Below are 10,794 nucleotides of genomic sequence, written 5' to 3' on the forward strand. Positions count from 1 at the left end.
GTAAAGATAGGGAGTATATATTGCGTTTGTCTTCTTGGAATGTAGGAACACTAAATAGTAAGCCGCTAGAATTGGTAGATGTGCTTAAAATACGTAGGGTTCAGATAGCATGTCTCCAGGAGACTAAGTGGAAAATGCATAGAGGGGCCGAGTGTAATGGGTATAAGTTGTGGTACTCGGGGTCTGATGGAGCTAGGAATGGAGTGGGGTTTCTAGTGGCTAAGGAACTGCACACTAGTGTGGTGGAGGTGATAAGACATAATGACAGGATTATGGTATTGAGATTAGTACTAGGAGAGGAAGTAGTGGCAATAGTCTGCGCCTCATGTAGGCTTAGGGGATCAGTAAAAGAGAGTATTTTGGGATTGCCTAGACGCAGTGGCAGGGGGCATACCTAGGGGTGAGAGGATCTGTATAGGTGGTGATTTAATGGACACATTGGTAAGGTTAACGATGGTTTTCAAGTTGTACATGGGGGTTTCGGTTTTGGTGATTGGAATGGGACCGGACAGATCTCCTAGAGTTTTCGGTGGCCCATGACCTAGGTATTATAAATTCCTATTTTAAGAAAAAATATTCTCATTTGATCACTTTTAGCAAAGGTGGACGCAACACACAAATTGACTACCTTTTGATGAGGCATGGAGACAAGCGTTGGTGGAAGGACTACAAAGTCATACCTGGTGACACAGTTGTGGCTCAACATCGACCGCTGGTGACAGATATAGGCTTTAGAAATAAGTTGACTGCTCGAGAGAAGAAAGTTACACCTAGAATTCGATAGGGAAATTTGAAGGATGGAAATCTTCTACTGTTTAAGGATAAAATCATACTGCAGACACGGGCTCGACTAAGTGCGGAATCAACTCATATATGGGAAGCTATGGCGACAAAATCATTCAAGTAGCAAAGAAGACTCTAGGGGTCACAATAGGAGGCAGGTGGGCATAAGGAGTCTTGGATGTACTCCCGTGTACGCCTTATCAACAAGTTATTCAATGACAATGAGCCGAACAGGACCATAGAAGAACAAGGTTGCTCGTAAGGATTTGTCGGGCAAAGTTTGATAAGTTCAAGAAGATTGAAGTCTACTCGGTGAATATTTTACTTGGTAAAATATTCTTTAAGTAAAGTCTACCCGGAAACTGATCCCTAGTACACTTCTATGTTTACAAAGTCTGAAGGAAGGCCGAGTACACTGCGTACTCGGAGACTGAAGATTAATGAAAAGCCTACCCGAAAGACTTGTTTTACACATAGCTTATTTTGAATATGTAATTTGAATACGTATGATTGTATTTAGGGTTTCTAGAAGGAATGACAGCTGTCCTAGGTTGTCATACCTATAAATAGAATGTTTAGGGCACGCCGCCAAGGAGAGGCAGATGGACACATGATACGGATAAGACCGACACATTAATTGAGAATATTTTGTGTGTTCCGGCTGTCCTAGGATTCCTCATAAAACCCTAAATCGATTACCCCATTTGTATGATTAACATTATATAAATGGAAATCTTTTGAGTGAATCATGTGTGTGCCATCTATCTTTGAATATTCATTGCAACCGTATGTTTGTTATTGATTCCGCCTTTAACAAACGGTTATCTTTCTAAATATAGTAACCCGTCATTAACTCTCTTGTCAACACGATTAATTTTGTGTGAGTTATGACATGATTGATTAAGATCCGAGCCGAATCGACCATATAAAGGGACCTGACAGTAAAGATGATAAGGACATGGTGGATATTCCACTAATACATCCTATATATAAATGCCCTTATCGGATGTTCATTTGTGCACCGACTACTCAAAGTTCCATGTTATGGTAAATTTTATCTAAATGTTTTCCATAAAATTTAATTATTTTAACATCGTTTGTTTTATTTTACTCAAATTTCAGGACGAATTTTCCAAAAGTAGGGGAGATTGTAGCATCATGCATTTTTCTTAATTGAATTATTATTCATTTACCCGAATCGGGAATCTATTTCGAATCCCTCGTATTAATAAAAACTTGTTTTATTAGTATTTTACTTGGTTTAACTAATTTATATTTAGTAACTTTTAAACTTGTAAAACAATGTTTAGAAACCTTTAAAGTAGCTTAAAATGGCTAAAAGATGCATTTTTGGAATTTGAGAGACTAAAATTGACAATTTGGAAAAGTTCTGAACACCCTACCACGCCATGCCGCTTGGGGAGGAATGTTGAACCTAGCCGCACGGCCTGGCTAAGTACCTGCACAGTTTGGTTTGTCAATTTGGTTCGTTAATTCGTTTTAAGTGCTAAATCATTCCTAATCAATCCCAAATCATGAATTTTAATCCCCGAGAAAAGTTATTTAGTTTAGTATGATGTTTAGGTTCATTCCCCACTAAATCCCTGAGGTTATATTTATCAAAAGACCCAATTTTGGTCATTAATTCATAATTTGGTTTCCTTAATCGATTAATTTTTTAACTAGCCTTTTAACCTATGTATTATTCTTCATAATACTTTCCTTAAACCCTAAAACTTTTCTCAGCCATCATCAAGCTTTCTCCCTCGAATCCTCTTCTTCAGTAATCCTAATCTTCATTAGTTTAACAAGTTTGTTCAAGGTTTGTTGACTTTGAAGTTCAAGACATCATTGACCTTTATTTTCTCTTAGTTCCTCTTCTCGTTTGGGTAAGTTATCTTATGTAATATTATAGTTTTTCATTCAATAAACAAAATCCCTCAATCAATTTTACTGATTGGGAGAGTTTCAGTGGTCAATTTCATCTCGGCCCGTTAAGGGTGTTTTAGTCAAGTTTATTTGACTTGTCAATATCTCCATGTTCTGGTCAGAACTAGCTTTCGGTCAAGAAGCAAATCAAATTTTTAGTGTACTGACCAAAACCTGACTCCCGACTCGCTGTTTGGATTCTGGTCAGTACCCACTGATGCAACGGTATAACCAAACAGAAGATCGATTCACGTTGATTCTATGAATACCCGTGAAGAATTTCACAGAACTCCCAAAATCCCACCCAAAGGTCTAAGGGAAAATGAAGAGAAAAAAACAATTATCATCAAAATCAATTCTGTCTTTCTGAATTACATAACCAAACTATAAATAAGAGTTCTAATACGAAATGGGCCTAAAACGGGCCATGGGCCAAACACAAACCCAAAAATAAAAACGTAAAAAGTGCTGAAAAAACAATAAAAGGCCCATAACTTTATTTAGGAGTCGTTTTTGGGCTTCAAACAGGGGCCAAACTGCTGTAGGAGTTTGCCACAATGTGCTCCTCGTCTCAAGCTTCGATTGGACTGGTAATGGGCCTGAAACGGATCTTCGTGGGCCAAGTTATGCCCGTTTTCGTGGGCCACCCTTTGTTGTGCGATCTTGGGCCTCCAGAAACATAATAGCCCGGTCTTCAATACTTGGGCCCACATCACCCACTCGCTTATTTACTGAAAATATTATAACGGAGTTCTATATGTCCCTTTGGATTAAAATTAGCGGCTATATTCTCTGTTTTAACTCTAGTTCGCTATATTTAAGTTTCAGGTCTATTTGGATTATCTTAGCCAGCACATTAAAGTTTAGTTCTATGTTATTCTTATTATTTTCTAATCTCATTTAAGTAATAAGATGAGAAATCATTCCCCCTTTTAAATTACTTTTTTCAAACATGTTTTGGGGACATACGCGTATTTACAATATATATGTATTATATTATACACACTAGCAAACTGTTATATATTGTGCGTGTATTCAATTAAATGACTAAATATTACATGATTACATGATTCTAGCAATTCGGAGGGGTCCAACATAATCACATTATAGTATGATCATACGACTATCATAGTAGCCATAATCCATGACACTGGTCAACTAACGCTTTTATTTGCTCGTGGTTTGATTGTTTTACATTCACAATAACAATTTTGACTTTTTATTATATTTATTATTGTAACAAATCTGATGATTTTCTCAGTCAACCATGTGTTGACAAAACTATGTTATTTTCTATGCATATGCAGGTTATCAGTTGGTGTGAAGTTAGGTGAGGAATACTTACAGATTCCTTAAGATTTAAAATTTAATAAAGACTATTTTTTTCATTGTTGAGATATTTGGGTTGAATTGTATTTCTTTTGAAGTTGATGTACTTGGATGATGTTTTGATTAATTAAAAATAATTAAATAGATAATGTCATATTATATTGCATGATAGTAACCTATAAGCTGTGAACCATCAGTTTGCACCCCGACATTTCTGTTATAGGTTGGGGTGTGACACTTTTAGTAAGACTTGGTCTCCTACTTCAAATTCTAATGGTTTGCGTACGTCGACACAACTCTAATATTGATCCATAGTTATTTTCAATCTTTGCCTAATCTTTGTGATGTTGTCGGTCATTTCCTAAATGATTTTAGGTCCTGTTAACTCTAACTATCTGATGGTTCAGTATAAATTATGTATATATATGTGCTATTTCATGTATTTTAATAGTTTAAATATGGCGAACATAGTTACTTTGAGTTCTTTTATTATTATAGGTGTTCGATGCTTAAATGAGTTAAGCCGAAGCCATTAGGATGATGATTAAACAAGCTCCGAGATATAGGAAGCATAAAAAATTAAAGTTGGATATTATACGATGATTGGGAAGAGTTTAGATGAAAAACTTGAAGCCGATGATAAAACTAAACAAGATGGGTTGAAAAAAAGAGACCAAGAAGTAAAATGAGCATATCTTGGGCTAGAAAATGAGTTACGGGGCCCATAATATATGAATTTTGGGTTTCTGAACGAGAGGAATCTGAAAATGAGGTTATATTTGGTCGTGGTACACGAAATAATGTGTGTATGGTCATATCGATATGTGATCGGTTTAAAAAAACGTGAAAATACAAGTTTTGACCAATATCTTCTATTTTACGAACCCTAAACCATCATTACGACTTCCAGAAGCTGTTATGAGATTTTGGGGTGAATTCCAGGGCTACCAATCAGATTTTGATCAATCCTAATGGCCTTCCTATCATAATTGAAGACATATCGATGACGATGCTCAGCTAGTCTTCTAGAATCATACTCCGGAGGTAAAGTATTATATTTTACAGTTTTTCGGATGTATTAATAAAAAATGAGTTGTTATTTTTTATTATTAAATTTTGAGTATTGATGTTTGGTATTATCGTGCACTCAGTCGGTTTTGGTTTATTTCGATCAGAACGATTAGTTTGCCAATTGCTATGATATTTACTTATAAGGTTGTTTTGACTAGTTTGAACATGATGAAGCATACCATTGCCCTTAGTTGAGTCATACTGGCATGGACAGTTTGATAACCAGGTTTGCCTAGTTAGTCAATCTAATTCGATCTTTGACAATTAATCTGTTAAGTGAACATGAGATTACTGTATATTTACTTACTTGAAACCCGGGAGTGATTTATCTTTATTAATTATTTGAAATTTGTTTAATTGCTTGCATAATACTAGATCAAAACTTGTTTGCTAGTGTGATCAACACTGTTAATTGTTACTTCATAATCTTAAAAATCTGTTGCATGTTACATCGACCACACACTCCTCTGATTTGACACCCTGCTTACCCTAGCTTTCTTAGGTAATTTTTACTTAATTTTAATTGTTTTCGACTAGATAGCGATTATCTAGCATCGCTATCTCCTATCTTGTTCCAACATGTTGGCGATCTACACTTTCGCCCATACAAGGCTTTGAACGGTGATGCTTGAATACTAGTGTCACATGTCACACCCCTTGTAAGGCCCCGTTATCGGTGCCGTATGTTGGACGTTGGATTTACTCATAAACACAGTTCTAAATATCAGAGTTAATTAAAACTTTATGTGGAATATAAAACCTTCACTAAACTTTCATAACAATTCATAAACTTGTCTTAATCAAACAACCTTTTATTTCAATTATAAATCATTATTCATAAAAACATTATGAGTGTTCAGATGCCAGCCTCTTATTCTTCTGCCAAGTGTCCCGATCAAGCAAGCTGACTCATTCTACTCACCTGCGTGCATACTAAAAGTCAGCTACACTGAGTGAGTTCTAGTTAATACAAGTAACATACAATACATCCATACACTTACTTATATACGCACCCGAAGGTACACATACATACTTAGCCTCTTACATTTCTTCATACGTTCAAACAATCATACTTTCATTCGTTCTTTCATGCATACACAAATACATACACCTCGTCCTATAACCTTCACAGATATTATTAGGTTCTGCTCCCTACATTCACATATATTATTAGGGTATGTTCCCTATATTCACAGGTATTATTAGGGTCTGTTCCCAACATTCGCATATATTATTAGGGTCTCTTCCTTACATTCGAAGATATTGTTAAGGTTTGTTCTCTTCGTTCGCAGATATTATTAGGGTATGTTCCCTTAATTCACATCTATTATTAGGGTCTGTTCCCTACATTCGCATATATTATTAGGGTCTCTTCCCTACATTCGAAGATATTATTAAGGTCTGTTCCCTTTCGTTCGCAGATATTATTAAGGTCTGTTCCCTTAATTCACATCTAATATTAGGGTATGTTCCCTCTCTAACCATACCTTCCATACCTTTCTATACATTCATAATTAAAACATCCATACCTACATACATCATATATATCAATCATATTTTTAAACTATCGCTAGACGATACATGCAATATCTGAAGATCGTTCATGCATCGTCAAGAATTCATTCATACATAAATCATATAAGACATACAATTACCACTTAAGGTAAATGTATTAACTAATCACATCGAGTATGCACACAGCCCCGAAAACATAACAAGGAATGGGGCTAGAAACTCACTTGGATTTTGTTACGTTCTCCGTTAATTGTTATTCCCCTCTTTAACTGAGCTCGGCTGACTGTACATTAATTACATGTATCAATACTTGTCCTAATCACATTATTCATGTTTCAACCAAAATGGCTAAGTCTGGTCTCTTCTAATGGTCTTGTAAGGTATTGTACTTATAAGCATGGCCTTGTATTAGAATAGAATTTACTTAGAATATAGTTTGACCATCGACACTAATGTATTCGAATACTTTGTATTAGAGTAAAATGTGTTCCTTTCTTTCTTTTCTTTTGAAATCAAATACTCAACACCCGCTTAATCTTTCTTTCTTGAATTAGAATGGGAGTTTAGAATGTAACTTTATATACGGATACAGTGTATTCGAGTACATATATTGTATTCGAATACCTTTATTGTATCCGAATACATATATTGTATTCCCATAACCCATTTGTATTCGAGATCCTTATGTATTCGAACGTATGTAAGAGAGTCCTCCATGTATTCGAACATATTGTATATATGCGAGTGTATACATGTATTAGAATGTATTGTATGTTTGCGAGTGTATATGTAACGATTCCGACGAAACCCGGTATACCCTAACCGGTAGACAATAGTTACGTCATATTTAATGTCGGGTACATGAATTACCATAGTAATTATACGAGAATACATGGTTCACTGTATCGATTGTACGTGAATATATAATTCATCGTATTGAATATGCGATTAATCGATCGACGGTTATTGAAACCCGAACGAATCGAGGGTTCAATTATAGACGAGATATATGATATTTAGTGATGTTTGCGAAGTATTAAAGCTTCGGGATAAGTGAATTAAAGCACAGAAAAAGAATTTCGATTTAATAGTACGTCGGTACGTTAAACGAAACCTTTAATACCAAACCGAGCAAGAGACAATCGATTAAGCCGAAAAAGATGCGCCATTATTAACAACATGGTATTTTAAGTTAATGGAAGTCATGGTTTAAGTTTTTTAAAGTGGTTTTATATAAATTTCATTTTTAGCCAAAAAATGACCGTTTTAGCCTCGTTTTAAGCCGAATTAAACATTTAACCGAAAAACGAACCGAACCAGATTATCCAAAATATTATCCGGATTACGAGAATCCAAATGTGTGGATAGGAATGAAGAGGTGGGTCCCACCCCACCCCTCCTTAGTTGCGACCGGAAATCCCAAGGGGTTATACCCCATTCATTTCTTTTTTTTAGCAACATTCAACATACATCTTCAATTCTCTCCTCAAGATCAACTAAAAACCAAGAGTTCTAGCAAGAAAAACGAGGTAAAGAATCGAGTTAATCACGTTTCAATCTTCGTTTCTTGAGTTTGTTTGCAAGAAAATGAGGTTTCAAAGATGAAAACCTATTCTTGCATGATCAAGTGATGTATACGGGTTATACAAGGGATCTTGGTCCAAGAAAGGAGTTAAACGAACCAAAAACGAATTTTTACGGTTTAAATCTTTGTTTTTGAATCATAACCGAAACTATAGTGTAAGAGGCTTGATCGTGAGTGTAACTTGCTTGGTATTGTGGTATGTTGGATGTAGGTTCTGTATTTAGTGGTAGATAAGGCGGAAAGACAAGTTTGCAGCTTGTAGTGGCGGAAAACGAAAGGTATATTCGGTTATGTTCGGTTTTGGGAAATTTGGACAGATTGTTGATTCTTTAGAGTTAGGTCATGAAATTTTACAGAGGTGTTAAACACATGAAAATATGAGATCTGTGAATTTTTGGTAATTTTTGGATAAAGGATGAATATTTGGTGAATTTAATGCTTGGTTTTGGCCAAAAATGGTGAAAAATAGTTAAATATCACGAAAAATTCTGGAAAATTGCAGATAAGCTTTTTATATCATGTATAAGTCACACACAAAATTTGAGGTCCGTTGGAGAAGTCTAAGTAGGCTTTTCGGTTAAACGAGTTCTAGGGTTTTCTAGCTCGGTTTTAGTGAAAATGGCATGTAAAAAGAGGTTTTAGTTCTGGAAAAATTACAGGGGACTATGTAGATGTCAGGGGACATCCAGGAAAAATTTGGGATTTTTCTAAGATCGGTTGGTATTTACGACATATTTAGTGTTTAAATGGTGTTTAAAAATAGATAAATAAATTTTAAATATAGAAATTAATTCTGGAAATATTTTTATAAAATTCCCCACTGTCAAAAAGTGATTTGTGCAAAAATTTCAAGATCCGAGATCAAACGGATAATTATTTGTGCTAAAAAGGAAATAAAAACAAACTTTTAAAGCTTAAAACTCGTAAACCAGTAAAGTTCGCCTAAGCGAGCTGACTGGTGTATAAAAACCCTAAAAATGAACTATTTTCATATAATTGAGTTAAACAAGTAAAAATAAATCATCCGAAATTAATTCGGATGATTTGAGTAATTTTACCCGATTTAACAGTTTCCGGTGCACTAAAGACGGAAACGGGTCCCGCGGCCAATCGGGGCTTCTAAACCGAGCTCAAATTTCACAACTTTACTTAAACTATCAGTCAACGACTATTTTCGGGTCGTGTGTGACCAAACTCATTTTTGAAACATAAAAACGAGTAACCGTGCTAGGCACCCAAAACGGGGAAAACAAGCTATTAGAAAATTTGACTGTTGAACTCTAAACGACATCACAATCTGAGTCCGGAGAAGTGTTTATGGGTTAACCTTGCCCCCAGAACGGGTACAGTGCTGGGTTAACAATGTCCCCAGATGTACCGGTCAACTTAGTTAAAGTTATATTAATAATGAGTGTATAGTAACGATCGTAGGGATCATATTACAGATTGGACGTGTTAACTGATAATGATTGTTGTTACCTGCTTGCATGTGCTAAGGTGAGTTTCACGAGCCCCTTTTTCTGAATTGTTTTCAAATATTTTCCCGGGGCGGAAGCATGTTACTATTGAAATGTTTAAATACATACTGAACGCATGGATTTGCGTGTATTTATAAATATTTGATTGTACGGGAATTGTACGGAATGGGTACAGTACTGGGTTAACAGTGTCCCCAGATGTCTTTGGAAGTGTTACTGGGTTAACTGTGTCCCCAGATGCCTTTGGAAGTGTTTCTGGGTTAACGTTGCCCCCAGAATGAGTACAGTACTGGGTTAACAGTGTCCCCAGATAATATTATATCATGATATGGATTTATCAAGGTTTACTCAAATTGTGAAACTCACCAACTATTCGTAGTTGACCCGTTTTCTCACATGCTTTTCAGGTACAACTAAGATGAAGTGATTGCTTACGTGCTAAGTGCTTGATGTGTGTAAGATTTGCGTGCGGAATGTTAGGATACATTATAATAAATAGAATTATGTATCGTATTGTATGATGTGTGTATCACCTAGACGGTAATGAAATACAAGATAATGTAATTTGAAGTATATTAATGTATTCAGTTTTCTTTATAAACAATGTGGTTGATATCAGAGGTGTCTGTTGCATCCCGTTTACGTTTCCGCTGCGGCTACGGGGTGTTACAGTATACATGTATTCGAACATATTGTATGTTTGCGAGTGTATACATGTATTCGAATGTATTGTATGTATGCGAGTGTATACGTGTATTCGAATGTATTGTATGTATGCGAGTGTATACTTGTATTCAAATGTATTGTATGTATGAGAGTGTATACGTGTATTCGAATGTATTGTATGTATGAGAGTGTATACGTGTATTCGAATGTATTGTATGTATGCGAGTGTATACATGTATTCGAATGTATGCATGTATTTGAATATATTGTATGTATGCGAGTGTATACATGTATTCGAATGTATGCATGTATTCGAATGTATTGTTTGTATGCAAGTTTATACATGTATTCAAAGGTATACATATATTCGAGTCCCACATTGTAATCGAATGAGCTGCTACTGTTAGGTCCTTTATTCCCATTATCCATTATGTTTTT

Source organism: Bidens hawaiensis, unplaced genomic scaffold (genome assembly GCF_021521415.1).
Source record: "Bidens hawaiensis isolate Kalapana, Puna unplaced genomic scaffold, B.hawaiensis_p1.1 tig00062790_1, whole genome shotgun sequence".
Taxonomy (NCBI): Eukaryota; Viridiplantae; Streptophyta; class Magnoliopsida; order Asterales; family Asteraceae; genus Bidens; species Bidens hawaiensis.